This window comes from Pteropus alecto, unplaced genomic scaffold (assembly GCF_000325575.1).
Source record: "Pteropus alecto unplaced genomic scaffold, ASM32557v1 scaffold555, whole genome shotgun sequence".
Classification (NCBI taxonomy): domain Eukaryota; kingdom Metazoa; phylum Chordata; class Mammalia; order Chiroptera; family Pteropodidae; genus Pteropus; species Pteropus alecto.
The window spans coordinates 80,961-86,218 of record NW_006436809.1 but is presented as its reverse complement, the minus strand read 5'-3'; the positions used below and the strand labels follow the sequence as shown (position 1 = coordinate 86,218).

The window sequence follows — 5,258 nt, the reverse complement described above, 5'->3', positions numbered from 1 at the left end:
AGAAAAACCTGGGTGATATGTCTTTTTACTCTAAGTATTATTTGGATAGTGCGCTAGTGTGCTTTGAATAAATGAACAATCATTATAAGTAACTGAATTTGACATAGTAGATGAGAAATCTGTTGCAGCAAAATGAACAAACAAAAACCCTATCAACCAATTGGTACACACATTATGATGCATGAGCTTTTCATGTTGGTATGAATAATTATGTATAGATATTCATGCCTGGTATACACTTAATTACATATTTAATTGAACATAATAGTAGTTTGAAATTCTTTAAAATCCAATTATTTTGTAGTTTCAGGAATAGAAAACTCACTAAATTTGTTTGTGAGAACTGAATCTTATCTAAATCTGTTAACTTAACCTCATATTCCCTTTAGAAGAAAGGACAAACAAGCTATTTTCTTTTTTGTTGCTCAGGTTAACATAGCATTTCACTACATTGCGTTTATTCATTTATTATACAAGGGCTCACTTTTTGAGAAAATATTTATAGAGGCAACTCATAGTGTCAATTCCATAATCTGGTTATTGGCCCGGAGCACCTGTGAGACAGCATTCCCACACTTTGAGCACCTTGTGGGCAGGGAAGATAGGTGTTGGAGCAAGCGTTTACTATGTGGCTTTTTTATTTCATTGAAGTTTTGTGAATTCCAGACTGGATTCCCCTGTATATGCTTGGAAAGGCATAATAGAAATAGCTTTGTAATCTTCCTGTTTCCTCTTCCTGGCACAAAGAACCAAGGCCAGAAGTGTCAAGAATGTACAACCAAACTAGAATTGTGTGTGGGGAGCACTTAAGGGGAATTGTGAAAGATTTTCCCTCATCTCTCTACTTTCTTTTGGCCCATTGATTCTGAGTGCCTACTCCTATCAAGAAAGGAAAGAGCAAGAACACAAAAATAGAAAATGAGGGAAAGGTCAAACAGGAAAGTCTTAGTGATATTAAAGTATGATGGGAAAGGGTCCAAGCTCTCATTAAAAAGCCAGAACAAAGCCCAACATGTAAATAATTTCATGTTTAATTTTTAAACCTTTGTTTGATACATTTTCCTAAATAGCAAGAACTGTGTAAAACAGAAAACCCTTCCTGAAGACAAGACTTTTACCCCAACCTAAGAGGACAGGCGTATTCTCCCTTAAAAGGAGACAGAAATACAGTTTGACCTTGGATAAAGAATTGGGGTGGGGGCTGGCTGAGAGGTGTGCCTTGAAACCAAGTCTCTGAATGCAATAGAAAGAATTTGGAAATGAACTAATACACTTGAACTCAAATATTGACCCCGTCAATTTTGTAAGTGGGTGAACTTTGATTTGCTTCTTGCTTTCTTTAAATCAGTTTACCGGGCTCTAAAATCGCGACATTAATATTAATATTTCCTTTGCATGGCTGTGTGAGAATTAAATTAGATATGCTCTGAAAACAACTAGCATTTAGCAGGTTATCAATAAATTGAGCTAATTTGGTTCATGTTTTCAGGGCTTGTAGGGTGTTAAGTTCTGGGCCCTATACTCTCAGGGTTGGTAGACGATAAAGTAGAAAAGAAGAAAGGAGCGGAAGTATGGGGAATAAAATGAACAAGAAGGTAATTCTCAGGGAATGTGAGTAGGAACCTCTTCGTCTCTATGAAAAACAGTCAAAAACTGCAAAAGTAGGTGGTAACACCAAAGACACAAGGAATACAAGAGTGAGGGATGAAGCAAGGGATCAAGTTCAGGGCCCTTCCCAGAGAAATTTTGTGTGTTAAGGTAAAGAAGGAAGTGGATTGACTGTGGGGAGGGTAGGGTTAGGATATTCAAGCAGTGGTGTAGAAAAGACCTCAATTAATGTTCTGAGGAATATAAGGGCCAGGAATCTGGCAAATGACATTGGATGATGAAAAGGTGAGAAGAGGAAGTTGTACCTACTGGTGGAGAAAGGTAACCAGTGTGTATAGTGAATATGATTGGAGCTTCTGTCCACATCCTCAAACGAGTTTGCCCGAATGAATAACAGATGTTGGCTAAATTGTTTCAATGTGCTTTGGGAGCTTTGGACAAAAATTGAAGGAATAAGACAAAAAAAAAAAAACAACAACAAAAAAGACCTTGCCCAATAATTCACGGCCCCAAAGGCAATCCTATAAACATTTTGATGTATTTTCGTCTAGCTTTTAAACATATGTATGCCACAGTCGTACAAATTTTATATTCTTTTTTCTCAAATTCTCATTTTTTTCAATGTTAATGTCATTGGAAGATACTCTTTTAAACATGTTTTCATAACTATTCCTTTGAATGGATACATTCTAGCTTACTGAATCAGTATCTGTGATTTTAGGTGGTTTCCTTTTCTGATTTAACATCAGCAGTGTGGTAACGAATATCACCAAAATAATTTTGTTTCATGGAATCAGATTCCTACCATCCCCCTTTTCAGGCAGGACTTCAGGGAAGCCAGAGACAAGTTGCCAGAATAAAAGACCAGATAAGGACCTAGAGAGCACCTACTCAGATATTTTCCTACAGAAAGGCCCTGCTGGGCCTGGGGAGATTGTCCTCTGGGTACTCAGCCATGCCAGGACCATACAGGAGAACAGAGGGGTGGCATCTCACCACCAGACAGTTGAACTAGCCTGTAGATAGGGCACAGAGCCAGGAAACTTTTCTTTAAGAAGTAGTCTGGAAAACTTTTCATTCATACATTTTCCCGGTGTCGATAACTGTGTTTTAGTCAACGCCCACATATTTTGGTTCTGCCCTGCTGAGTGGACAGGCCACTTGGAGGATGATGGGTGGCTATCATTTTGAGTGGTTAGAAATCCTGCCCCACTCTCTACTCCTGCCTATTTTCTAGCTCAGTGATTCTCAATTAGTCCTGAGGGAACATTTTGAAAACGTGTGGGCTTTCTTTTTGTAATTACAATGATTGAGGGGGGCACAATTGGCATTTATGGGTAGGGCGGGGTATAAGATGTTCTTCAAAGTACAGCCTGTGCAACGGAGAATTGTCCCTCATCTAGATTCTCAAATGTCCCCTAGGACATTCATGTAGGTGAAATCTGTGTTTAATTATCTGAGTCTAGAACAATTTTTTAAAAAACGGTTTTAATATACAATGAACTTTCTAGGAATGCAATTACAGTTCCGTGTAAATTTAGAGAAGATTAACTTTGCTAAGAGAGTTGTTCAATATTTTGTTAAAGCATGGCAACATGCTGGAGGTATGTGAGTCACATACCTCTAACTTAGCACCTGTATTAGTCTGTGTTTGTAGCAGTTCCATCCTTGTGATTCTGTGGATAAGTACAAGCATCTGCCTACTTCATCATGACTTCTACTACAGTCAGGTCTCAACACTTACATCATAATATCGTTTATGTTATTTTACTACAGATTATTTTATTTCATTTTATGTTACAGACAGGGAAGCATGTTTGTTTTTTAAGTCATATGTATGTAGGTAGGTTATATTATCTATGAATTTCAAATCAGCATTTGAAAATATTTGTTATAAAGAAGGTTAAGGATCGAGAACCTTAGTTCTAATCAGTCTCGCAGAATCTGGTTTTTCCTTTTCCCAGGACTAGCCAGAAATAAGTCCCCATCTCCCCGCTTCCCTCCTCCCTGCAGAAAGAGCCTTATGTTGCCTCTCCCATAAGGGTCACACACACACACACACACACACACACACGCACACGCACACGCACACGCACACGCACGCACGCACACACCCTCCACAACCAGACAATAGCCAGGAGCCTCTAGAATTGTCAAGAGGCCTGCACTTCCCCCACTGTCGTTAGAACTTCCAGTTCTCCCTTAGTCAAGAAATATCGATTGCCAGGCCCTGTTGGGAGTATAGAAGGTAATGCTAGCTCCCGTTCACTTGGAGGCTCATTTGTCTCTTATTTACCCCCTCCTCTTACTATCTCAATTTCTCTCTTTGATGGTCCCCTCATTTCTTGCTTCCAATCCTCCCTCCTCGTTCCCTTCCCGGAGCAGGGGAGTAGCAAATAGCTGCTGGACTCGCGGAGCAGCTCTGGTCTCCCAACTCTGTCCTTCCCATCCAACTCTTGTCGCGCTTAGGTGGCTCCAGGCCTTCACTCCCAATCTCTGACCCTGGTTTCTCCTTTCTCTCCCACCGGTCTGCTTCTCCTCCAGGCCTTTGACCTCTGCTTCTCTCCTCTCACCCAGATCCAGAGCTGCCTTCTCTTGGTGCAACTGCCTTTTCCCACCTGCATCCTAGATTCCCTGTCTCAGCCCCAGTCTCTCTGCCCAAATTTGGCTCGGGTTTGCTCGCCCGCACCCCAGCTTCCAGTAGGCTTGACCGCGGGTCCCTGCCGTACGCGCGTGAGCACCGGCGTCTCACTCTCCGCTAGCCCTCAGCTCCGCTCTCCGCCGCCGCCCGCCCCCCGGCGCTGTGGGCGGTCCAGGGCGGGGCCCGAATCCGGGGCGGCTCCCGGGGCTCCGGTGGTGGGAGGGGCCCTCTCCTCGTCTCCCCTTCTCTTTCCCCTGCCCTGTCTTCTCTCGCACCCTCCTTCTTCCCTCCGCCCAGGAGCTTTCCCGGGTCCCCGGCGCCGCCTCCTTCGCTCCCGGCTCCCGGATCCCGCGGCCACCGCCGCCGGAGGGAAGGAGAGACGGGAGTGGGGTCGAGGGAAGCGAGAGAGCTGGCAGAGACCCTGGCTGGGCAGGAGCCAAGATTCGAGGGGAGGAGGGTCGAGAGGAAGGGGAAGGTGGAAGAGAAAGGAGTGGGGAGAGGGAGGAGCGGCCGGGCCTGGGGCCTTGAGGCCAGGGAGAGCCGGGGAGCTGGGCTGGCGCGCCGAGGTAAGAGCCAAGGCCCGGGGGAAGTAGGGCTCGGAGAGGGGTGCGCAGGGGAGGGCCGAGGCGGGAACACGGGGGCTGGGGGAGAGAAGGAACGGCGAGGAAGGAATCCGGGAGCGTGGGTAAGCCGGGCTCTGGCTAGCCGCGGGGGACGGGGGAGAGGAGGTGGTGAGAGGTGGAGTCCCGGGAGGGCGTGGGGGGGGGCGAGGAGGAGGGTGGGGACAGGCTTTCTCTCCTCCTTTCCCCCCCAACCCCGCGCCGGGCTCCGCCCCCGCCTCCTTCGTGGGGCGCTCTCCATGTCCTCAGGCTGAGCGGGGTCGGAGGCTAGGAGGGAGGCCGGGTCGCTTTCCCGGTCCATGCAGTGCCCATGGGGCTCCGTCCGGTCCTCACCGCCGCCTCTTACTCAGATGCTGCTGCTGCTGCTGCTGCTGTTGGTTCCGCTCTTC

General features: G+C 46.2%; 1 protein-coding gene across 4 annotated transcripts in view; it reads left to right on the top strand.

Moving 5' to 3' along the window:
• Window positions 1-5,251: 5,251 nt before the first annotated feature.
• GABBR1 (gamma-aminobutyric acid type B receptor subunit 1) overlaps window positions 5,252-5,258 on the top strand; it is a 28,557-nt gene continuing 28,550 nt past the window's right edge. For all 4 annotated transcript variants that reach the window (XM_025048056.1, XM_015590736.2, XM_015590735.2 and 1 more), the window contains exon 1: window positions 5,252-5,258. This exon is cut by the window's right edge and continues 69 nt beyond it. The gene's annotated coding sequence lies outside the window, so the exon portion shown is untranslated.